This window comes from Ambystoma mexicanum, chromosome 1p, assembly GCF_040938575.1.
Source record: "Ambystoma mexicanum isolate Mex_15411 chromosome 1p, UKY_AmexF1_1, whole genome shotgun sequence".
Lineage (NCBI taxonomy): Eukaryota > Metazoa > Chordata > Amphibia > Caudata > Ambystomatidae > Ambystoma > Ambystoma mexicanum.
The window spans coordinates 912,789,424-912,815,267 of NC_090921.1; positions in this window are offsets into that span (position 1 = coordinate 912,789,424).

The following is a 25,844-nucleotide window of genomic DNA, read 5'->3' on the forward strand; positions in this document are numbered from 1 at the left end:
TTTAACATCCTGAGCAGCTGCAGGTGAGTGCGCAGGGCCAGCGACCCTCCTGGGCCTGGCTATACCCCATTTTGCCCTGGGAAACCATGCAGAGACGAGGCCCGCTCCCCTTGCAGTCCACAACCTCCATTTCCTCTTCCCGACCTCGTCCCGCCCCTCACCGGCCCCTGACCCTGTGATTGGCTAATGGCAGCAACTGTGGCTGGTGTAACCAGCGGCGCCTCCCTGCATGCTCTTTAACATCGTGAGCAGCTGCAGGTGAATGCGCAGGGGGCCAGCGACCCTCCTGGGCCTGGCTATACCCCATTTTGCCCTGGGAAACCCTGCGGAGACGAGGCCCGCTCCCCTTGCAGTCCCCAACCTTTCCTTTGCTCTTCTCTCCCTCCTCCCGCCTCCCGACCGGCTCCCGGCCCTGTGATTGGCTAATGGCAGCAACTGTGGCTGGTGTAACCAGCGGCGCCTCCCTGCATGCTCTTTAACATCGTGAGCAGCTGCAGGTGAGTGCGTAGGGCCAGCGACCCTCCTTGGCTGTGCTATACCCCATTTTGCCCAGGGAAACCCGGCTGAGACGAGGCCCGCTTCCCATGTAGTCCCCAACCTCCATTTCCTCTTCCCTCGCGCCTCCCACCCCCGACCGGCCCCTGACCCTGTGATTGGCTAATGGGAGCAACTGTGGCTTGTGTAACCAGCGGCACATCCCTGCATGCTCTTTAACATCATGAGCAGCTGCAGGTGAGTGCACAGGGCCAGCGACCCTCCTGGGCCTGGCTATACCCCATTTTGCCCTGGGAAACCTGGTGGAGACAAGGCCTGCTTCCCTTGCAGTTCCCAACCTCCATTTCCTCTTCCCTCCCTCCTCCTGCCTCCTGATCGTCGCCCTACCCTGTGATTGGCTAATGGCAGCAACTGTGGCTGGTGTAACCAACGCCGCCTCCCTGCATGCCCTTTAACATCGTGAGCAGCTGCAGGTGAGTGCGCAGGGGGCCAGCGACCCTCCTGGGCCTGGCTATACCCCATTTTGCCCTGGGAAATCCTGCGGAGACGAGGCCCGCTCCCCTTGCAGTCCCCAACCTCCCTTTCCTCTTCCCTCCCTCGTCCCGCCTCCCGACCGGCTCACGACCCTGTGATTGGCTAATGGCAGCAACTGTGGCTGGTGTAACCAGCGGCGCCTCCCTGCATGCTCTTTAACATAGTGAGCAGCTGCAGGAGAGTGCGTAGGGCCAGCGACCCTCCTCGGCTGTGCTATACCCCATTTTGCCCTGGGAAACCCGGCGGAGACGAGGCCCGCTTCCCATGTAGTCCCCAACCTCCATTTCCTCTTCCCTCCCTCCTCCTGCCTCCCGACCGTCGCCCTACCCTGTGATTGGCTAATGGCAGCAACTGTGGCTGGTATAACCAGCAGCGCCTCCCTACATGCTCTTTAACATCGTGAGCAGCTGCAGGTCACTGCGCAGGGCCAGCGACCCTCCTGGTTCTCGCTATACCCTACTTTGCCCTGGGAAACCATGCAGAGACGAGGCCCGCTCCCCTTGCAGTCCACAACCTCCATTTCCTCTTCCTGACCTCCTCCCGCCCCTGACCGGCTCCTGACCCTGTGATTGGCTAATGGCAGCAACTGTGGCTGGTGTAACCAGCGGCACCTGCCTGCATTCCCTTTAACATCGTGAGCAGCTGCAGGTGAGTGCGCAGGGGGCCAGTGACCCTTCTGGGCCTGGCTATACCTCATTTTGCCCTGGGAAACCCTGCGGAGACGAGGCCCGCTCCCCTTGCAGTCCCCAACCTCCCTTTCCTCTTCCCTCCCTCCTCCCGCCTCCCGACCGGCTCCCAACCCTGTGATTGGCTAATGGCAGCAACTGTGGCTGGTGTAACCAGCGGCGCCTCCCTGCATGCTCTTTAACATCGTGAGCAGCTGCAGGTGAGTGCGTAGGGCCAGCGACCCTCCTTGGCTGTGCTATACCCCATTTTGCCCTGGGAAACCCGGCTGAGACGAGGCCCGCTTCCCATGTAGTCCCCAACCTCCATTTCCTCTTCTCTCCCGCCTCCCGCCCTTACCGGCTCCTGACCCTGTGATTGGCTAATGGGAGCAACTGTGGCTTGGGTAACCAGCGGCACATCCCTGCATGCTCTTTAACATCATGAGCAGCTGCAGGTGAGTGCACAGGGCCAACGACCCTCCTGGGCCTGGCTATACCCCATTTTGCCCTCGGAAACCCGGCGGAGACGAGGCCCACTCCCCTTGCAGTCCCCAACCTCTGTTTCCTCTTCCCTCCCTCCTCCCAACTCCCGACAAGCCCCCGACCCTGTGATTGGCTAATGGCAGCAACTCTGGCTTGTGTAACCAACGCCGCCTCCCTGCATGCCCTTTAAAATCGTGAGCAGCTGCAGGTGAGTGCGCAGTGGGCCAGCGACCCTCCTGGGCCTGGCTATACTCCATTTTGCCCTGGGAAACCCTGCGGAGACGAGGCCCGCTCCCCTTGCAGTCCCCAACCTCCCTTTCCTCTTCCCTCCCTCCTCCCGCCTCCCGACCGGCTCCCGACCCTGTGATTGGCTAATGGCAGCAACTGTGGCTGGTGTAACCAGCGGCGCCTCCCTGCATGCTCTTTAACATAGTGAGCAGCTGCAGGTGAGTGTGCAGGGCCAGCGACCCTCCTGGGCCTGGCTATGCCCCATTTTGCCCTGGGAAAACCGGCGGAAAGGAGGCCCGCTCCCCTTGGAGTCCCCAACCTTCATTTCCTCTTCCCCCCCTCCTCCCACCTCCCGACCTGCCCCCAACCCTGTGATTGGCTAATGGCACCAACTGTGGCTGGTGTAACCAGTGGTGTCACCCTGCATGCTCTTTAAGATCGTGAGCAGCTGCAGGTTAGTGCGCAGGGCCAGTGACCCTCCTGGGCCTGGCTATACCCCATTTTGCCCTGGGAAACCCGGTAGAGACGAGGCCCGCTCCCCTTGCAGTCCCCAACCTCCATTTCCTCTTCACTCCCTCCTCCCGCCTCCCGACCAGACCCCGACCCTGTGATTGGCTAATGGCAGCAACTGTGGCTGGTGCAACCAGTGGTGACTCCCTGCATGCTCTTTAACATCCTGAGCAGCTGCAGGTGAGTGCACAGGGCCAGCGACCCTCCTGGGCCTGGCTATACCCCATTTTGCCCTGGGAAACCTGGTGGAGACGAGGCCTGCTTCCCTTGCAGTTCCCAACCTCCATTTCCTCTTCCCTCCCTCCTCCTGCCTCCCGACCGTCGCCCTACCCTGTGATTGGCTAATGGCAGCAACTGTGGCAGGTGTAATCAGCGGCTCCTCCCTGCATGCTCTTTAACATGGTGAGCAGCTGCAGGTGAGTATGCAGGCCCAGCGACCCTCCTGGGCCTGGCTATACCCCATTTTGCCCTCGGAAACCCGGCGGAGATGAGGCCCGCTCCCCTTGCAGTCCCCAACCTCCGTTTCCTCTTCCCTCCCTCCTGCCGCCTCCCGACCGGCTCCCGACCCTGTGATTGGCTAATGGCATCAGCTGTGGCTGGTGTAACCAGCGGCGCCTCCCTGCATGCTCTTTAACATCATGAGCAGCTGCAGGTGAGTGCGTAGGGCCAGCGACCCTCCTTGGCTGTGCTATACCCCATTTTGCCCTGGGAAACCCAGCTGAGACGAGGCCCGCTTCCCATGTACTCCCCAACCTCCATTTCCTCTTCCCTCCCTCCTCCCGCCTACCGACCGGCCCCCGACCATGTGATTGGCTAATGGCAGCAACTGTGGCTGGTATAACCAGCGGCGCCTCCCTGCTTACTCTTTAACATGGTGAGCAGCTGCAGGCGAGTGCGCAGGGCCAGCGACCCTCCTGGGCCTGGCTATACCCCATTTTGCCCTCGGAAATCCAGCAGAGACGAGGCCCGCTCCCCTTGAAATCCCCAACCTATATTTCCTCTTCCCTCCCTCCTCCCGACTCCCGACCGGCACCCGACCGTGTGATTGGCTAATGGCAGCAACTGTTGCTGGTGTAACCAGCGGCACATCCCTGCATGCTCTTTAACATAGTGAGCAGCTGCAGGTGAGTGTGCAGGGCCAGCGACCCTCCTGGGCCTGGCTATACCCCATTTTGCCCTGGGAAAACTGGCGGAAAGGAGGCCCGCTCCCCTTGCAGTCCCCAATCTTCATTTCCTCTTCCCCCCCTCCTCCCGCCTCCCTACCTGCCCCAACCCTGTGATTGGCTAATGGCAGCAACTGTGGCTGGTGTAACCAGTGGTGCCTCCCTGCATGCTCTTTAAGATCGTGAGCAGCTGTAGGTGAGTGCGCAGAGCCAGTGACCCTCCTGGGCCTGGCTATACCCCATTTTGCCCTGGGAAACCCGGTAGAGACGAGGCCCGCTCCCCTTGCAGTCCCCAACCTCCATTTCCTCTTCCCTCCCTCCTCCCGCCTCCCGACCAGACCCCGACCTTGTGATTGGCTAATGGCAGCAACTGTGGCTGGTGCAACCAGCGGTGACTCCCTGCATGCTCTTTAACATCCTGAGCAGCTGCAGGTGAGTGCGCAGGGCCAGCGACCCTCCTGGGCCTGGCTATACCCCATTTTGCCCTGGGAAACCATGCAGAGACGAGGCCCGCTCCCCTTGCAGTCCACAACCTCCATTTCCTCTTCCCGACCTCGTCCCGCCCCTCACCGGCCCCTGACCCTGTGATTGGCTAATGGCAGCAACTGTGGCTGGTGTAACCAGCGGCGCCTCCCTGCATGCTCTTTAACATCGTGAGCAGCTGCAGGTGAATGCGCAGGGGGCCAGCGCCCCTCCTGGGCCTGGCTATACCCCATTTTGCCCTGGGAAACCCTGCGGAGACGAGGCCCGCTCCCCTTGCAGTCCCCAACCTTTCCTTTGCTCTTCTCTCCCTCCTCCCGCCTCCCGACCGGCTCCCGGCCCTGTGATTGGCTAATGGCAGCAACTGTGGCTGGTGTAACCAGCGGCGCCTCCCTGCATGCTCTTTAACATCGTGAGCAGCTGCAGGTGAGTGCGTAGGGCCAGCGACCCTCCTTGGCTGTGCTATACCCCATTTTGCCCAGGGAAACCCGGCTGAGACGAGGCCCGCTTCCCATGTAGTCCCCAACCTCCATTTCCTCTTCCCTCGCGCCTCCCACCCCCGACCGGCCCCTGACCCTGTGATTGGCTAATGGGAGCAACTGTGGCTTGTGTAACCAGCGGCACATCCCTGCATGCTCTTTAACATCATGAGCAGCTGCAGGTGAGTGCACAGGGCCAGCGACCCTCCTGGGCCTGGCTATACCCCATTTTGCCCTGGGAAACCTGGTGGAGACAAGGCCTGCTTCCCTTGCAGTTCCCAACCTCCATTTCCTCTTCCCTCCCTCCTCCTGCCTCCTGATCGTCGCCCTACCCTGTGATTGGCTAATGGCAGCAACTGTGGCTGGTGTAACCAACGCCGCCTCCCTGCATGCCCTTTAACATCGTGAGCAGCTGCAGGTGAGTGCGCAGGGGGCCAGCGACCCTCCTGGGCCTGGCTATACCCCATTTTGCCCTGGGAAATCCTGCGGAGACGAGGCCCGCTCCCCTTGCAGTCCCCAACCTCCCTTTCCTCTTCCCTCCCTCGTCCCGCCTCCCGACCGGCTCACGACACTGTGATTGGCTAATGGCAGCAACTGTGGATGGTGTAACCAGCGGCGCCTCCCTGCATGCTCTTTAACATCGTGAGCAGCTGCAGGTGAGTGCGTAGGGCCAGCGACCCTCCTCGGCTGTGCTATACCCCATTTTGCCCTGGGAAACCCGGCGGAGACGAGGCCCGCTTCCCATGTAGTCCCCAACCTCCATTTCCTCTTCCCTCCCTCCTCCTGCCTCCCGACCGTCGCCCTACCCTGTGATTGGCTAATGGCAGCAACTGTGGCTGGTATAACCAGCAGCGCCTCCCTACATGCTCTTTAACATCGTGAGCAGCTGCAGGTCACTGCGCAGGGCCAGCGACCCTCCTGGTTCTCGCTATACCCTACTTTGCCCTGGGAAACCATGCAGAGACGAGGCCCGCTCCCCTTGCAGTCCACAACCTCCATTTCCTCTTCCTGACCTCCTCCCGCCCCTGACCGGCCCCTGACCCTGTGATTGGCTAATGGCAGCAACTGTGGCTGGTGTAACCAGCGGCACCTGCCTGCATTCCCTTTAACATCGTGAGCAGCTGCAGGTGAGTGCGCAGGGGGCCAGTGACCCTTCTGGGCCTGGCTATACCTCATTTTGCCCTGGGAAACCCTGCGGAGACGAGGCCCGCTCCCCTTGCAGTCCCCAACCTCCCTTTCCTCTTCCCTCCCTCCTCCCGCCTCCCGACCGGCTCCCAACCCTGTGATTGGCTAATGGCAGCAACTGTGGCTGGTGTAACCAGTGGCGCCTCCCTGCATGCTCTTTAACATCGTGAGCAGCTGCATGTGAGTGCGTAGGGCCAGCGACCCTCCTTGGCTGTGCTATACCCCATTTTGCCCTGGGAAACCCGGCTGAGACGAGGCCCGCTTCCCATGTAGTCCCCAACCTCCATTTCCTCTTCTCTCCCGCCTCCCGCCCTTACCGGCTCCTGACCCTGTGATTGGCTAATGGGAGCAACTGTGGCTTGGGTAACCAGCGGCACATCCCTGCATGCTCTTTAACATCATGAGCAGCTGCAGGTGAGTGCACAGGGCCAACGACCCTCCTGGGCCTGGCTATACCCCATTTTGCCCTCGGAAACCCGGCGGAGACGAGGCCCACTCCCCTTGCAGTCCCCAACCTCTGTTTCCTCTTCCCTCCCTCCTCCCAACTCCCGACAAGCCCCCGACCCTGTGATTGGCTAATGGCAGCAACTCTGGCTTGTGTAACCAACGCCGCCTCCCTGCATGCCCTTTAAAATCGTGAGCAGCTGCAGGTGAGTGCGCAGTGGGCCAGCGACCCTCCTGGGCCTGGCTATGCCCCATTTTGCCCTGGGAAAACCGGCGGAAAGGAGGCCCGCTCCCCTTGGAGTCCCCAACCTTCATTTCCTCTTCCCCCCCTCCTCCCACCTCCCGACCTGCCCCCAACCCTGTGATTGGCTAATGGCACCAACTGTGGCTGGTGTAACCAGTGGTGTCACCCTGCATGCTCTTTAAGATCGTGAGCAGCTGCAGGTGAGTGCGCAGGGCCAGTGACCCTCCTGGGCCTGGCTATACCCCATTTTGCCCTGGGAAACCCGGTAGAGACGAGGCCCGCTCCCCTTGCAGTCCCCAACCTCCATTTCCTCTTCACTCCCTCCTCCCGCCTCCCGACCAGACCCCGACCCTGTGATTGGCTAATGGCAGCAACTGTGGCTGGTGCAACCAGCGGTGACTCCCTGCATGCTCTTTAACATCCTGAGCAGCTGCAGGTGAGTGTGCAGGGCCAGCGACCCTCCTGGGCCTGGCTATACCCCATTTTGCCCTGGGAAACCCGGTGGAGAGGAGGTCCACTCCCCTTGCAGTCCCCAACCTCCATTTCCTCTTCCCTCCCTCCTCCCGCCTCCGGACCGGCTTCAGACCCTGTGATTGGCTAATGGCAGCAACTGTGGCTGGTGTAACGAGCGGCACCTCTCTGCATGCTCTTCAACATAGTGAGCAGCTGCAGGTGAGTGCACAGCGCCAGCGACCCTCCTGGGCCTGGCTATACCCCATTTTGCCCTGGGAAACCCAGCAGAGACGAGGCTCCCCTTGCAGTACCCAACCTCCATTTCTTCTTCCCTCCCTTCTACCGCCTCCCGACCGGCCCGCTACCCTGTGATTGGCTAATGGCAGAAAATGTGGCAGGTGCAACCAGCAGCGCCTCCCTGCATGCTCTTTAACATGGTGAGCAGCTGCAGATGAGTGCGCAGGGCCAGCGACCCTCCTGGGCCTGGCTATACCCCATTTTGCCCTCGGAAACCCAGCGGAGACGAGGCCCGCTCCCCTTGCAGTCCCCAACCTCCATTTCCTCTTCGCTCCCTCCTCCCGACTCCTGACTGGCGCCCGACCCTGTGATTGGCTAATGGCAGCAACTGTGGCTGGTGTAACCAGCGGCACATCCCTGCTTGCTCTTTAACATAGTGAGCAGCTGCAGGTGAGTGTGCAGGGCCAGCGACCCTCCTGGTCCTGGCTATACCCCATTTTGCCCTGGGAAAACCGGCGGATAGGAGGCCCGCTCCTCTTGCAGTCCCCAGCCTCCATTTCCTTTTCCCTCCTTCCTCGCGCCTTCCGACCGGCCCCCAACCCTGTGATTGGCTAATGGCAGCAACTGTGGCTGGTGTAACCAGTGGTGCCTCCCTGCATGCTCTTTAACATTGTGAGCAGCTGCAGGTGAGTGAGCAGCTGCAGGTGAGTGCGCAGGGCCAGTAACCCTCCTGGTCCTGGCTATACCCCATTTTGCCCTGGGAAACCTGGTGGAGAAGAGGCCCGCTCCCCTTGCAGTCCCCAACCTCCATTTCCTCTTCCCTCCCTCCTCCTACCTCCCGACCAGCCCCCGACCCTGTGATTGGCTAATTGCAGCAAATGTGGCTGGTGCAACCAGCGGTGCCTCCCTGCATGCTCTTTAACATCCTGAGCAGCTGATGGTGAGTGCGCAGGGCCAGCGACCCTCCTGGGCCTGGCTATACCCCATTTTGCCCTGGGAAACCAGGTGGAGATGAGGTCCACTCCCCTTGCAGTCCCCAACCTCCATTTCCTCTTCCCTCTCTCCTCCCGCCTCCCGACCGGTCTCCGACCCTGTGATTGGCTACTGGCAGCAACTGTGGCTCGTGTAACCAGCGGCGCCTCCCTGCATGCTCTTTAACATCGTGAGCAGCTGCAGGTGAGTGCGCAGGGCCAGCGACCATCCTGGGCCTGGCTATACCCCATTTTGCCCTGGGAAACCCAGCAGAGACAAGGCCCGCTCCCCTTGCAGTCCCACACCTCCATTTCCACTTCCCTCCCTCGTCCCACCTCCCGACCGGCCCCCGACCCTGTGATTGGCTAATGGCAGCAACTTTGGCTGGTGTAACCATCGGAACCTCCCTGCATGCTCTTTAACATTGTGAGCAGTTGCAGGTGAGTGCAAAGGGCCAGCGAGCCTCCTGGGCCTGGCTATACTCCATTTTGCCCTGGGAAACACGGGAGAGACGAGGCCCGCTCCCCTTGTATTCCCCAACCTCCATTTCCTCTTCTCTCCCTCCTCCCGCCTCCCGACCGGCCTCCACCCTCTGATTGGCTAATGGCAGCAACTCTGGCTGGTTTAACCAGCGGCGCCTACCTGCATGCTCTTTAAACTCGTAAGCAGCTGCAGGTGAGTGCGCAGGGCCAGCGACCCTCCTGGGCCTGGCTATACCCCATTTTTCCCTGGGAAACCCGGCGTAGACGAGGCCCGCTCCCCTTGCAGTCCCCAACCTCCATTTCCTCTTCCCTCCATCCTCCTGCCTCCAGACTGGCCCCAGACCCTCTGATTAGCTAATGGCAGCAACTTTGGCTGGTGTAACCAGCAGCGCCTCCCTGCATGCTCTTTAACATCGTGAGCAGCTGCAGCTGAGTGCTCAGGGCCAGCGGCCCTCCTGGGCCTGGCTCTACCCCATTTTGCCCTGTGAAACCCGGCGGAGACGAAGGCCCGCTCCCCTTGCAGTCCCCAACCTCCATTTCCTCTTCCCTTCCTCCTTCCGCCTCCTGACTGGCCCCCGACCCTGTGATTGGCTAATGGCAGCAACTGTGGCTGGTGTAACCAGCAGCACCTCCCTGCATGCTCTTTATCATCGAGAGCAGCTGCAGGTGAGTGCGCAGGGCCAGTGACCCTCCTGGTCCTGGCTATACCCCATTTTGCCCTGGGAAACCTGGCAGAGACGAGGCCCGCTCCCCTTGCAGTCCCCAACCTCCATTTCCTCTTCCCTCCATCCTCCCTCCACCCAACCGGCCCCTGACCCTGTGATTGGCTGCCCGATTGGCCCCTCCCCCATATCTTGAATCCCTAGGGTAGCCCCCTGCACGGTAGCCCCTTTGGCTAGGGGCCCCAAGGCCAAGGGCGGCTCTGACATTGGCAGCTCCAAGATGTGTCTGCAGGTGTCCACAGGGGAAGTCAGTGAAGCCAGCAGTCCATAGACACCAACACAAACTGTGAGTGTGGCATGGGTGAGGAGTAGAGCAATTACTCTAGTCCAGAAAACCCCTGCCACTCTATCTTACCTCCCAATAACATAGATTGCCATAGACTCACACCAGGTATACTCAGAAAGATTTGTGATCACCAGAGTTAACCCTGTTCATGACAGGATTGAATAATTTGCCTTGCATTATATACTAACATACTTGTCAAGGTCAACAGGCGCCACACTGAATGTTACCATGCCCACACTTAGATAGAATTGTGAATATTAGCCTGCATCACATCTGGATAGGACTTTGAATGTTAGCATGCCCGCACTTAGTTGAAACCTGAATGTTAGCATGCCCACACTTAGATAGAACTGTGAATATTAGCATATCCACACTTAGATAGAACTGTGACTAGCCACGTCGCACCTAGATAGGACTTTGAATGTTAGCAGGCCCGCACCTAGATGAAACTTGAAGACTAGCATATGCCACACTTAGATAGAACTGTGAATATTAGCATGTCCACACTTAGATAGAATTGTGAATATTAGACTTCGTCGTATCTAGATAAGACTTTGAATGTTAGCATGCCCGCACTTAGGTGAAACCTGAATGTTAGCATGCCCACATTTAGAACTGTGAATATTAGCATGTCCACACCTAGAAAGAATTGTGAATATTAGCCTGCGTCGCATCTAGATAGGACTTTGAATGTTAGCATGCCCGCACTTAGGTGAAACCTGAATGTTAGCATACCCACACTTGGATGGAATTGTGAATATTAGCCTGCGTCGCATCTAGATAGGACTTTGAATGTTAGCATGTTCACACTTAGATGGAATTGTGAACATTAGCCTGCTTCGCATCTAGATAAGATTTTGATTGAAGGCTAGCATGCCCACGCTTAGATGAAACTTGAATGTTAGCATGTGCCACACTTAGAATTGTGAACATTAGCCTGCATCGCATCTAGATAGAATTTTGATTGAAGGACAACATGCCCACGCTTAGATGAAACTTGAATGTTAGCATGTGCTACACTTAGAATTGTGAACATTAGCCTGCATCGCATCTAGATAGAATTTTGATTGAAGGACAACATGCCCACGCTTAGATGAAACTTGAATGTTAGCATGTGCTACACTTAGAATTGTGAACATTAGCCTGCGTAGCATCTAGATAAGATTGTGAATGTTGGCATGGCCACACCTGGATGGAGTTCTAGACATTAGCCTGCGCCTCATCTAGATGGGATTGTGAAGGTCAACAAGTGCCACACTTAGACAAAACTGTGAATGTTAGCATGCTAAAGGTCAGATAACCCACTAACCAATATAAGCTCAAACTACATACTTATCTCACTCAAAAAACGGACACTACCATCTCTCGCACAACAAGCCGCACGCACTTCACAACACTGCAACAACACATAAGCTGGAGCAACAGCACACGTGGACTGACACCGATCCAATACCCTCACCAAAGCTTAGAACCCGGTGTATACCGAGTTGAAGCTGCCAACAGAACACCACTCCTCTCACTATCCTACTCCCTCTTCACCTTACTAACCATCCCACCTTACAGATCCGCCAGAGCGCCTGGGGACCAATTCCATCGGTGACGGTGCGTGGTACAAATACCTTTAACATTTAACATTCTGGGAAAGACAGTAGGTTGAGAAACAGCTGGATTGTATTTGGTGATGCACAGAGAGGAGGCCAGCGTACACTGCTTTCCCCATTCATCTGTGTCGTTCTTTTGGCTAGGGCAGGTTTACGATCAAGTGCTTAAAGTATAAAAGGCATTCCCTGGCTCTATCAGAAAAACACACACTGCCTCACTTATAAACCAAATAAAATAAGCGGCCCGAACATTGCAAAGGAGGCAGCTTTATAGGCGCCCTCCCTTTCCTCCTTCAAGTTCCTTTTTTCTAAAAGGAGAATCACTTGGTTGGACAAAATGCATTAACTAGCTGACAATCTTGCCAGCAAATTCTGTGTTCAGACGACTAAGCACAGTAGTGTATTGCTAACAGGGTGCCATACACGAGAGTGATCATTGTACAGCAGAATACGAGCGTCATGAGAAGAGTCTGCTGGAGTAATTGTAATGAGAGACCTCTGTTAAGTTCCCAATGATAGGAATTTGAGAGGGACTGGAAAGAAAGTTGAAACCGGACGATTTACTAAGGAATTGTATGGGAAAATGAAATACCTCCGGCACTGTCTGTGGCACACAAGTTGCTGCGCTCAAGTCCAGAACCTGCGCTCACCGCTTCAGTCCTCCAGGCACACAGGCCAGGCCAGTCACCCCACCATCTATTCTCCACCACGCTGCAACAGATTCAGTACTGCTTCCCTTCTGCAGTCTTGGCTCTGTGCTGGCTGGAAAAACAGTGGATGGACTGGTGCAGACAGACTGCAGCAGAGTAGGCAAGTTCTTCTTGGAGTGGATGTAACGGCCTGGGACTGAAGGAGCATTCTATGGTGCTGGGGGCGTGTTGTGTAATTATGGCGGCAGTGGCGCTGGCAAACTGTTACATTGTAATCTTTGTCAGAGCCACCTGCTGCTCTATCCCCCATGGACCACCCACCCCCTACCCCATGCTGAGTAAAGTACATTTCAGATATTGCAATTGCACCGCGGCGCTGAGAATGCAACCTTTTACTAAGTTTTACAGGTAGCCTGAGTCAGGTAGTAGAATGGGCCTGCGGCTGCAGCCTGCCATTGGCCACCACCGGGCCAAGACAGTGCACCTGCACAGCACATGTTGCTGCCTGCTGTGCTTTGCATATCCAGCAACAGGGAAAGGGGTGGGGCCAGGCAGAGGGGGTCCGCTCACCATGTGTCTCAATGGTGACCAGCAAATCCGCCCCTGCAAGACAGATGAAGATAAGGCAAGGAGGGCTTGCTCACCTTGAAAGAGGTGAAAGTGTCCTTATATAATAAACCACTATAGTAAACCTTACAACAAACAGTATTCAAAAGAACACCTATTTTCACTTGCTTATTTACATAAAGAAATGGTTCGCTCCAGAGGTAGGCATACAGGGTGGAGGGTTCTAAGGTTGATGCTGAATGAAACTAATAGACTGTGTTCAAGCCACAGTCTGGTAAACTCCTCCTACTGGAGGGTGGATCTGAGGGCCGATAGCATTGGCCGGAGCACATTCAGTTTCAGTGCTGGGCCAATCTAATTGCCTCTGGCACTTTCTGGGTTAAGAAAAAAGGGCACTTTGATTAATGAAGGGCCAAAGGGGTATTGTTAGCCAAGATTGAGTTGATCATATAAGGGAATGTTGTACAGAACTGATCCAAATAACATATAAGGGTAAGTAACAAGAACATTAATTTGAATGTATATGTTGATGGTTTTACTGCCCTTTCTTGAGCATGGGAGGAATTTCTACATGGCCTAGTAGAGTATGGTAATATAATGAGAGAAAAACTTTATATTGCGTCAGAGGTAAGTTCTAGTGGACCAGTAGGGCTAGAAGAGGTACGTACCAGTTCACACCCAAAGTGTGTGAACACATTGTTGATAATTATTAGGAGTAAGAGGACCCAGGTGAGTACAGGAAAAAAAAGGCCTTTTCGAATATGTAGCATTTTCCCAAGATAGGTGCAAACAGGTGTGAGCATAGAATAGCATGTGGCCATCTCTAACAACAAGGACGCGGAAGACTTCAGATAAAAGGTGGAGTAACCTTTTTTAAATTCTGATGGATAGCAAGATGCCAAACGGTAGATTTGACAGAAGTGTAGGAAATATTTAGATATGCAAAACTATGTATTTCTTTAATTGTCATGTGTCTATATGTTTAATAGGAACAGTGTTGGGCTCCAAATAACAAGGGTAGGCTAGATTAGTGTTGGTGGAGCAGCAGGCGGCAAGCAGCGAGAATCAAAATGTGTCAATTATGTCTTAACAGGATCAAGGCACAGTAAAAGAAAATGACTGCAGTCCAAAGCAACCAGAAGGAAGACTTCAAAAGGCACAGAGAGGAATGTTCAGCTAAGCAGGAAAAAAAGCTGAGTACATTCCTGAATACTACTTAAATAATAATTTTTATGTGAACCAACTATCTAGAAAAAGCTAGCATATAGTTGAATGGGATGAGAATGTCAAGAAATGACTGCAGTAGATATTTTTGATTAACAGCAAGGAGAAAGGGTCTATGCTAGTGAGAAACCTCACCACCTTGCCAGACTTAAAACATGACTTTGCCTCTATTTCGGTTTTTCGACAGAATGCAAGAACCTACACCAGCATTGTCCTCTTCAGCTATGAATGCACCTAGAAGACAGGAGAAGGACCATAGAAGAAGATGTCCTTTTATGAAAAGTGTTGAATTTGTCATGTTGTTTGTTGTTTATTATTTGTATGAAAAAAGAAACACTTTGGCCTGAGAATGTCTACCTCAGGAAAAATGTGTCCTTTTAAAAGAGATGAAGTTTTGAAAGAAAAGAAAACCAATATAAAAATAAGGGAAATATCAGACAGGCAGATGTATTTATTGTATAAATCCAGATCACAAGTCAGGTCCCAACATGAATATAAGTTAAAGATGAGCGAAAAGAAAGAGAGAAGAAGTCATTTTGGTATATTAGAAATGAAGACAAACATGGTGGAGATTGTTAAGGAGGCAGATGTGTTTGAAAGAAATATACAAGTAGCTTGTAAGGGTTGGGGTTGAGGTGGAAGTGCTTATGGTAGAAAAATACTAATTTTTCAAAGGAAACTCATTCAGTTTTATATTAAAGGTGGACTAGAGAGATCTATATACACAGAGAATTGGCGGCACCAGACCCTGCAAGCATAGAGAAAAGATCGAGGGACCCAGTCAGATGCCCAATTGTAGTCACCTTTGTTTGAGAAGAGTTTTCCTGCAAAAACTCCCCCATCCTTGTGTCCCCCAGAAGAAGTACCTAAATGCCCCTGCTATTTAAATTGTTCTTTGCAAAAGATTCAAGTGTTCTTTGATAAAAGAGACACTAAAATACAGTGGCCTACTAGCCTATGAATTAAAGGGCCAATGAGCTTGCTGCACAGCAGCCTAAATGACAAAAATACAAGATGACCAGATCTGGAAAACGATCTGTGGACGTGGAAGATGCTAAACCAAGAAGAGTCGGTGGAAGATGTGTCAATGGAAGAAAAACAAACAATTGAAATGTGCATGGGGACGAGAATGGGAACAAGGAAATGTTGTAAAATTGGAGTAATGAAAAAGTGTGCAGTAAAAGCCACACGCAAACAATTTGTGAAAATGGGCTGGTGGGATCCCTCAAGAAATTATTTTCTCTCAATTCTCGTAGTGGTCATAATTACCTGATGTATATAGTTAGTTTAAAAATAATTGGGTAAAAGTGGTGGGATTCAGATAAAAGCACACACAGGTATTCTTTAAGGATACATACATGTTTAGACTAGGAGAATATAATATGTTATTACTGACTCTGTAGAAATGTTTTGTAATACCTGCCATGTTGAGATATATCACCGCACTGAGGGGGGTGATTGGGACAGGGATGCATAGGTACACTGAATATGGGGGAGGGTGGACATTGGGTGTAGTGGCCACATATTGAACAGGTGTCTAAATACAGCCCAGAGGGGGGAGTGTAGAGCAGGTGCTAGACTTGCTAGACCCCACCTCCCCTCAAACTGAATGCAGATAACTTGTCAGGCTGATCAATAGTTCCAGTATTGCAAAAATCATAATTGTAGCGGTTCTTAGGCCAAAAAGCACATTTTAGGGTGAGTTATATTTTTTAGGGTCAAATTGCCTCATGCAGTTGAAGGTATCTCAGGTATTACATATATATTGTGAATATCAAAAATCTAGTCTGAAAACTGAATAGGAAAAAAATGTAAGCATGAAAGTAGATTAAAAAAAAGCTCATCATTTAGTAGCTGAACAGAGTATGCAGGCCCAGTCTCAAGTATTTTCTAAAATGGATGCTGGAAAAAAAGATGGTGGAAAAATCCATAGTCATGCAAAGATAATTAAATAATACTCTAACAGCAGTTCAGGAATAGTTCACTGCAGCTGGTTCATATATTTAGAATTGCTTTGCAGCAATACTGACATTGGTGTGTCGGGGAGGCAGGTTAGCGGTCTGGGAAAGTAGCAACTAGAGCAGAAGCTGTTTGTTTTGCAACAAATGAGATGAACAAGCACGGTATAGCCTGTGAAAAACAATCAGTTGATCTGATAAAGACTGCTCCTTTCAAGACATGAAAGGATTTATAATGAAGGTCAGTAGGATCCCACACAAATGTAATTAACCTATATGCCAGTCAAGTGAGGCATGCCAAGTTATGTCATGTGGACCTGGTGAGTGGCAGTTATATCAGCCAATCACAGGTAAATAAGGGGTTTGCTTGTGGATGTAATATCAAAATGGATTGCTTAATGAGAAATGTAAAGTTGAATCAGCCAGAGAAAATTATAAAAAGGAGATGATTCAAGAGCTCCAGGCTGCCACTTCTGATGTTTCAATAAAGATGACTTTTGAAATCAGCCCGGGTAGCCGCTCTGCCTTTTTGCCTTGTGTAAAGTCTCTGCTGCTTGATCCACAAATGTCCATGCCCAGGGGATGACATTGGGCCCTCCTCTTCAATGTTATGCTATAGGTTTTTATAAAGTACTAGATTGCCACTAGTGGCCTGCTTACACTAAATATATGTGCTTTTAGGATGATGCTGACTTTTGTTGCAGATCAGAGATGAATGTGAACATTTTTAAAGGAGCAGTGTTCTGCATTGGTAGAGCTCCATAGGCCAGATCATTCTGAGGTATGTGATAAAGCTGGGTTGGTATTGCATAGTGTTCTCTCCATTCTCACAGTACGTGAAAATAGATGTAATGGCTGATGTGGAGGTATATACAAGGTTGAATACCTTGCATCTGGGATATGTGAAGTCTTTGATATGTGTTAGGGAGTTTGTAAGCTTGTGGAGTACTTCTATGGATTTCCTGTCTGTGTCCTTGGTAAGATTGTATTTTTTATTTTTAATTATCAGAGAAATGTGTTGTTGGAATGGTTCAGGGCCCATGTTATGATGTGTACACCTTGAATAAGGCTGTAGTGTGTCTAGAGGTCGGTAGATCATGTGAAAAATAGACATTTATGTGTATGAGTTTCATTTTGAGATGTAATAATAAAGCAGTTGCATAACGTTAAATTTGATTCAAGGAGGATGTAAATCCATGTGTTCTTCTGACTACCGTTGAAGTCTCTTTTATAAATATACATTAAATATGTCATATACTGTATGTGTTGAGAGGAGTACAAAAGGATGTTTGTGGACGTTGGGGTGGGCCAAGCATATGTGCTTAACAGTAAGTCAAGGCGATGTGTGGTAATAAGGTTGACAATGTCTGCTAGTTTGTGGACTGTGGAGTGTGGAAAAATTAGCATGACATTGTTAGTATGTTTTTCGCATGATGGTGAAGAGTGACATGTCAATGAGGTTCCAGTGGTTAGAAAAGCATAGGTGCTGTGAATGTATCAGGTGTTTGCTTCTGTTGGGATTGTATGAGGTTCATGTGTATAGACGCACGTAGAACATGGATTCATTTTATTTTCCGAAGTACTGGTCACAGTAATTGGCCCTTACAAGGTTCAATCAGGATTGAACATGAGCCATACATTAGTTCTACTGCCCTGTTCTTGAGACACCCAGATAGAAATGTCACAAATACATGTCTTCTTCAATAGAGTGTACAGCTTATGATCAATGACACAGAAGTAGCCTGAGAGAGAAGTGAAGAAGGAGGGTCTGAAAAAGAGCAAGCAAAAGGTACACACATAATTGCAATTCCTCACACCCCTAGATTAAGTGAGTGGAGATACAGGGGAGGCAAATGGGTAGGGATTCCTTGGTGTCTCTGGGGGAAAAGCAGGAAAAGCAGGCGAGAGACGTTGAGGTGGCTGTGTGAAATAGCATGATGATTAATGCATTTCACAGCTCTAGTTGTGCAAGAGTCCCGGTGCAATGGGAACTGCAATATGGATTTATTTTGAAAAGGCCACATACAACTGGTGCAAGCCACTTGTCTCTGAGACCCTCAACACAGTACATGTTCAGATCATTCTGTGTAAAATAATATTTATAGGTTGGGTCAGAATGGGGGTAACGCCATGGGATGGATAATCCATATATCAACTTCTAAGTTGTTATAATGGCATTGAAGGCCTCCCTCTGACCCCAAGGGTTCCTGATATCCCACTTTTTTGTCTTTGTCACAGTTGGCCTCAATATATTTCATTAAAGTATTCAATATGGGACATGACAAGGCCTTAGATATTGAATATCAGTTTGCAGATGTAATCTGATGTGGGCTTTGCGGGTGAGTTTATGTACCTTTTTTACATTTTTTAGGAATCTATGTTCTGACCATGCATTTTTTTGTCATCTGTAAGGAGGTATTTATAGTTGTATTTATGGAGTAGTTTTTGGCATGTGAAGTATTAAAAGTACACTAGCTTGAATGTTAGCAGCTGACTTGAGGGTTTAATCTCTGCATATTAGAATGGTTTCAGTGTAGCTTTTGGGAAAATATCTAATTCTTAATTTTGTAATTCGGGATCCTATCCATTAGATTTCTGTAGCAGAACAATGGTATTATTTTCTTTAGCAAAGAGGTTATGTTCACAATTTTTAAAAGCTCATTCAGGGTGATTTGAACTGACCCAGGGGTACAGAATTAGGTCTCTGTCCATGGGGGAAAGCTTTGGTACATTCCCGTAGCACTCTACAACATGCAACACTGCAATACTGCGCTCAAGGGAGTCCTTGCAGAGCAGAAGGGAATGTAAAACATTTTTCTTTTCAATTGCATGAAAAAGCAAACATATAGTTTGGTTTGTACACCAAAACGTAACACATGAATATTTGTGGGCCGCTGTAATCCTTTGATCTTCTTGTATATTTGCCAAAGGCTCCATTGTCAGTACAAACAGCAGGAGGTAAAGAAGGCATCATTGTCTGGTCCTCCATTCTAGTCAGATAAAGGAGTTATATTTGGAGGACTGAAGCATACGTTTTGGATCTATGCAGATGATGTGCTTTTAGTGCTACAGAATTTGGAAGATTTGCTTCTGCCACTGATGGAAAGGATATAACGCGGCGTTGAGACATTTTCAGGATGCAAGATTAATTGGCAAAAGTCAGAAGCTATGCTTATATCAAACTGGTATGATAAAAAATTCTCAAAGAACAAAGATTTTGCTGGTGACCCGGGAAAATTATATAGCTTGGGATTTTGCTCACCAGTGATTTCGACAGGATGGTGAAAGACCATGAATATTCCCTTGGCGAAGGTTAAACTGCATTTGGAAAGACGGACTAAAATCAATCTAACAATGTGGGGCAATGTGAATGCTATAAAGATGACAGGAGCCCCCAAAGTAAACTGTCTTAGAAAAGATCCCTCTCACACTGAACTGAGAAATATGGACAAAACTAGAGAAAATGATACACACATTTAAATGGAAAAAATAAGCCTCTGTTATGGAAATTATAGCTGCAGTGTGATGAGGGGGGAATGAATGTACCCCATTCTGCAGTTTACTATCTAGCATTTGCTATACTTCATATGTTACCCTTCCACTAGGAATAACTAAGGTAGGCCCCCAGAACCCAAGACAGACTATGGAAGTCTCCTAAAAAAACAATGCACCCCTGCTCCTCCAGAACTATCAAGGACAACATTGCCTCCCTTGCTCCAGACTTGGCTGATTTCTGCAATCACTCACTTGCCTCTGGCTCCTTCCCACTATCCCTCAAAGACTCCCCGAGGCACCCTCTCCAAACAAAGCCTTCTGCTGACCCTTTCTGCTCAGCAAACTACTGCCCTATCTCCATGACCCATTTCCTGTTCAAACTCTTTAAGAAGTTGGTCATCTCCCAACTGATACACCACATTGAATTTGTTTTTTGTCTCCACAACCACCAGTCTGGCTTCAGAGCAGCCAAAGGCATGGAAACTGTTCTCCTGAACACCCGTGAAGACTTACTCACAAATCTTGATTCCAACTCTCCCTCCGTTCTCATCCTTCTCGATCTTTCCTCTGCCTTTGATGCAGTCAATCATGTCACCCTGATAAATTTGCTCTGTGATATCCTTGGCATCATGGAACTGGCACTGTACTGGCTGACCTCCTTCCTATCTGACCGAACTTCTCAGGTTCAACTGGGCCGTTTCTCTCCTCCACCACACTCTCCACCTGCAGCGGCCTTCATGGCTCTATCCTCTCTCTGTGGCCCACCTAACCTGTATTTGCATGCACATGCAAGAAACTGCTGTCTGGGGAAGTACCAATTTTTGAATAAAAAGAAAAAGTTGTTTTCATTTATAATTTGTTGTGCATTTCTCGCCAAACTCAGACAGACTTTCTAATACATTATTATGATTACAAGTCCTACTGCCTTGGGTTGTTATTGTGGCAAACCTACCTGATGGTTTTCACAAGGCCTAGTAGGACCCTTTTGTGTCTTGAGGTGCCTTGAAACATCATGTGTTGTATAGGCGCTATGTAAATACCCAATAACTAAATACAAATAAATAATGTAGAGTTTAAGACGCAGAAATGAATTACATCTGCCTACAAAACTTTATAGCAAGAGTTGAAAAGGGCTTGGACCCACTCAGGTCATCAAATGTAACCATTTGTCTCAAAACAAAAGTTAGATTAAATAAAAAGAGGCTGTTCTGGCCCGCATGGTATTTATAAGGAGTTAAATGGATTGGGGAATGTGTGGAATAATGAGTGTTGGATTCCAATTCGGAGGTTAAAGCATGACTACAATTTGGAGGAAATTGCAGATAAAGAATATTGGATACTGAGAAAAGGCATTAGCAGTGCAAACAACAATTCATTTGAAGATCTAGGTGGAATTTTGAGGTATCTAGGCCTTCTAGGACGAATAGTATCAGCAACATATACCCCACTACAAAGTAAAAGAAAAGGGAACATAAAACTGATTGAGACTTGGTTTCATAATCTTACAAATGGCAGGACAGAGGAAAGACAGGGCATGATATGCAGAAATATACCTAGAAATACACCACACATGTCTTTGAATTGGGGGGATAGATCTAAAAAGATCAAATATGTTAATAGAATTTGTTGGACACCATAAAGGAAGCATATGAAGGGGATGTGTGCTACCAGTGCGAGTTGGGGTTGTGAACACAAAGAAGGAACACTATAACATATGCTAATAACATATGCTATGGAAGTATATTAGAGTGGGCTCCATCTGCATTAAAATAGTGGATGTGCTGAATAAGAGTCTGAGGAGGGACTTGGTTTTTGAGACCTTGATTTTAGGAAAATACACTATTCAGGACTATTTCTCAGCACAACAAAGTAGTTGGGTGTTGAGAGTTTCCATGACTGCAAATAACATAGTAGTAAGAAGTTAGAAATCTGATTGACCTCCATTTTATAGACAATGAATAGAAGAACCTTGTAGAATGTCTGTAATTGAAACGTTTCTGTTGCAACAACAAAACAATGCTCATCTTCATGATGAGATTTGGGGTAGATTTTCTTACCTAACTTTGTAACATTTCTAATGTTTGCTTAAGACCTATGGGCTATGCTTCCATGGGAGGGAGTGGAATACAGTTACCTATTTCTCTAAACATTTGTTAAGATGAATATTTTATGATCTACATTGAAACAGTTGCATGTTAATAATAAAGAGAAGATTTGTGGGTCTCTAATCGATTGGTCCGGTGTCCAATTTAAAAATAAAAACAGTCACATTTTTACTTCTATGTTCAATGTAATTGAACCATGAACATTCACTTTTTCAAAACAAGAAAACAAATCTGCTCTCTCTAATGAAAAAGAAGAATCATTTAAAATGAACACAGCAAAGCACTCCTGAGCTAATATTTTCAAAGGATACAAAATATATGTTTGATTGGACTACATTACTTAGTGACCTATATGAGCTTATAAATATGATAGATTTCAGACAAAAAATACATCACAATGTTGTCCTAAGCGTGCACTCAGGACTGTATTTGCTGGCAACTATGTGTATGAAATTTACAGTCCCTTAAAGTGTGCTAGTCCACTATTGTCGAGCTGCAGCAGGCAGTAAGGGATGGCCTGCCATTATACATTTACACAATAATATGCACATTAACTGATTCATGGCGGAATCAGTCCAGATGCATACAAAACAAAGGAGCATGTACTACAATATTATCCTACATGACTATACAATATCAATACACAGTTTTGTAGAGAGGCCTTCTGATATTAGCGTGTACACAGCACAGTGAAAGAATACAGCAAAATGCACATTGCACAAAGTCCTAAAGGGGTGTGCAAGTGCAGGGTAAGAAAACTCTTTTAGCAAGGCAACAGACCCCTGGTAGTTATGTAGGTGACACGTGTTTTTCCCGTGGTGTGACATTGTAGTTAGAATAGATATAGTTTTGCCATACCTCAGGGAGCTTTTAGGCGGTGTGCTGCACAGAAAAACACATGTGCACACAATTATTTCTTATATTCCTTCCATTAAACTTATAGTAATGGATAAGGTTATGTAGTTTGGGTTTTATTTGGATTGTATAGGTTGTACATTATTAAGTGGAGTTAGTAGATGATGTATTGAGCAAGAAGTATGTTAGAATACACTATTGTTAAAGACAGTAGAGTTTCCCAGTCTAGTGTACTGGGCCACATTTCAAAGCTATGATCATTAAATTGAAGGTTTATTTCTGATGTTGGACCGAAAGCTCCAATCAGCCAAGGTACAGATAGCAAGAGATGCAGAACAGTGTTCAGCTAATTGCTGCTAGGGAGATCATTCTCAGAAGCCTGAAATGAGACTTGAGACAGCAGGTGCCTTCCTAGATGATAATCGAGTGAATACATAATGGTTGTGAAGGACAAAATGAGAAACACAAGAAAGCCCACACAGCATTGCCAAATTGAAGAATTATATTGTGAGCACAATGCCCTCACTGACAGCAGGCCATTTGGTTCAGAGGTAAAAGTGCCTTGGTGAAATTAATAAATAGAAGGAATGAATTTCCATGAGCAGAGTGGCACTCATGTTTTTTCATAAAGCTATTCATTGTGAGAAGATAACTAGAAGGTCATATCCAGAGTTGGCAATATGTCTTGAGACTGAAGTTGCAAGTGAAAGGATGCCAGGGGCGCAAGGCCAGAGGTCCAATTAAGGGGAAGGGGTTGTGATGTTTCCATGGGATGCAACAAAGTTTTGACCTCTCTGATTTCCACTCACTATATTGGTCCATCTCATTGGGATGCTACTTCATGAGTGGTCTCGGCTGTCATTGCCCAATTAGGGCAGTAATTTTGATCAATTACACAATGAAGAGTGCCAACCACTGGCAATGCAACCTTTTCTGCTGCCTATAAAATTATGTCATGTTTGGGGATTGTGTTTTTGACATTGACGAGAAATGAAACTCCCATTCATAATGTTTAATGTACAATGTTTAAGTGTTCTATAGGGGCTTGATGATGAGGGGCCATTTGAAATGCTAGACTTAGAATGAATGTTGCAACTGGAGAATATGTTCATTTTGTGGCTCCCCACCTAAAATATTGTAGCCCGGAATGGGCGTGTTGAGATATTTTTCTGTTCAGATCCACAGAACTGTCCACTTCTCCCGGCCGTATTTGCGAATAAATAGTTGTTTTTTCTTGAAACTTGTGCAGTCCATTTTTGATCACTGTTGCCTGATTTATTGGATTACTTTGGGGAATTTCACCTTTACATATGTCTCAGGAGATGTAGAATGATTTGACAGCAATTGCTTAAGCTTTCGATTGCATTTGCATGACAATTCTGCATAAAGAAATCATGTTATTTTGATTGCAAAACATGTTTGACCTACGTCAACCCAAACGCATTGGGATGTGGGAACTATTATTTAGACTTCAAGTCAATCTGGCACCGGAATCTGGTCATTTTGATGAATCCACAACCCAGGCTCTGTCTACATTTCCAAATCTGGATCTTATAAAATGGCCCTGAAGCTTTCCATTTGTTGCTTGTGGAATCCACAATCAAATTCAAGATCCTAAGTGCCAAAATAAATGTTTATATCTGCAACTGACATGTACCAGCAATTGTAGATCCTCAATGTATTCCTTCCAGGATACACAGTTCTACAAATTCCTTTCTGACCCACCATTTCTCCAATAAGTGTCTTAAACATGGAGGTATATTACTGGGAGTAACAGGCTGGAACTCCCATAAGCCAACCTGCAATCAGAATTAAATTGTCTGCAATTCAGAAACCTTCTAAAAGCAAAACATTTCAGATTGGTTTATGATAGAATGCTAGATTTTAAAAGGGCAACTAATTACCAGAACCAGATAGGGGAAAGTTCCTTGCACCAGGTTCGATTCTAACTACACTTATTGTTAAGTGAATATGTTTCTAATCTGTACTTCAAGCTATCCAAAGTGTCTGAATGTTTCCAAAGCGTATGAATGTTGATGTCCAGCATGCACCAAAGCTCAATACATTAATACATCATTTTAGGATGCAGGTGCAATGCCCTAAACATGAAGAGAAGTACAAGTTGTGGAAATTCTATTAGCGTGAAGATTTGGTGTAGGTGTTTCTGTTATTTTCACAACATTTCAGGCCCTTTTCGATTTGATTTAGTTTTGCCACATTCTAAACAGCACTAGGCTGCCATATATGTGGGGGAATGATGAGAAGCAAAAGATATTGATGCTGGATTCCATTAGCATAAGGGCCTCTTGCCACATTAGCCAGAGTTCTGCCATTTTGATCTAGGCCCGATCAGAGTTGTAGATTCCTGCCATTTTGGGAACACGGATCTGTCCTTCCATTTAATTAAACGTTATTCCTGCTTCTCCCAGCGAGTTTTCAGGCTGCCAAAGTCCTTGGAGGAAGGGTCAGGAGAAGTACACATATTAGTTATTGTTTGAGGGCCCAGCTGTTCTCATGACTTTGAGTTAATTATAGAATAGACGGTTTAATGATAGATAAGTACGATAGATGTGAAGGACATATTTGGTGTGAATGAAGCCTTCAGTGGAGACATTGCCAAAAGTGTCAAACCAAATCATGGTTATAGTACTCACTAAAGACTGTTGGGACAACTGTGTCTGCAATAGAATTACTTGGCAGTACATATAAATGTGAGAAATTAATTTCCAAAGAGTGGAGGCTCAGTTATGTTTTTTATGAAGCCACCTGGTCTCCAAGAGATAGCCAGATGTATGTGTGCTAGGGATAGCAACGTGTTTCAAAACAGGTTAATTTCTGATCCACAGAACTGCAATACTTTGCTGCAAAACACCATGGGAGATATAACTATTATTTTGGGAGAAGGAGGCTCCCCTTTCTCCATGAAATGTTTTAACAACTTCTGTACATAATAACTACTGGCCCTCACAAAAATCGAGTTAATGTTTCATACCCAAGTTGTTTCGAATCTGGTCCAATATCATCAAGAGACATTTGATGTGTGCTGCATACACATCTGGACCATTCCTCTAAAGGGACATTAATTAGAGTTGGCCAAAAGCAACATATTTTGCTTTCTTAATAACCTTTTAATTTGTTAACTAATCTTTTCCATATTTTTCTGGGGGAGCGAGGGTCCTTGACAAAGCTTTTGTTTACAAAATATCAGCCAAATCACATGATAATGATATCATATGATACGTCATTAATAAAGCGCCTGTACACTCGTGGTTCTAGGTGAGATAAGACAAGTAACAGAGGACAGAAGTGTGACAAAGCAACAATCTT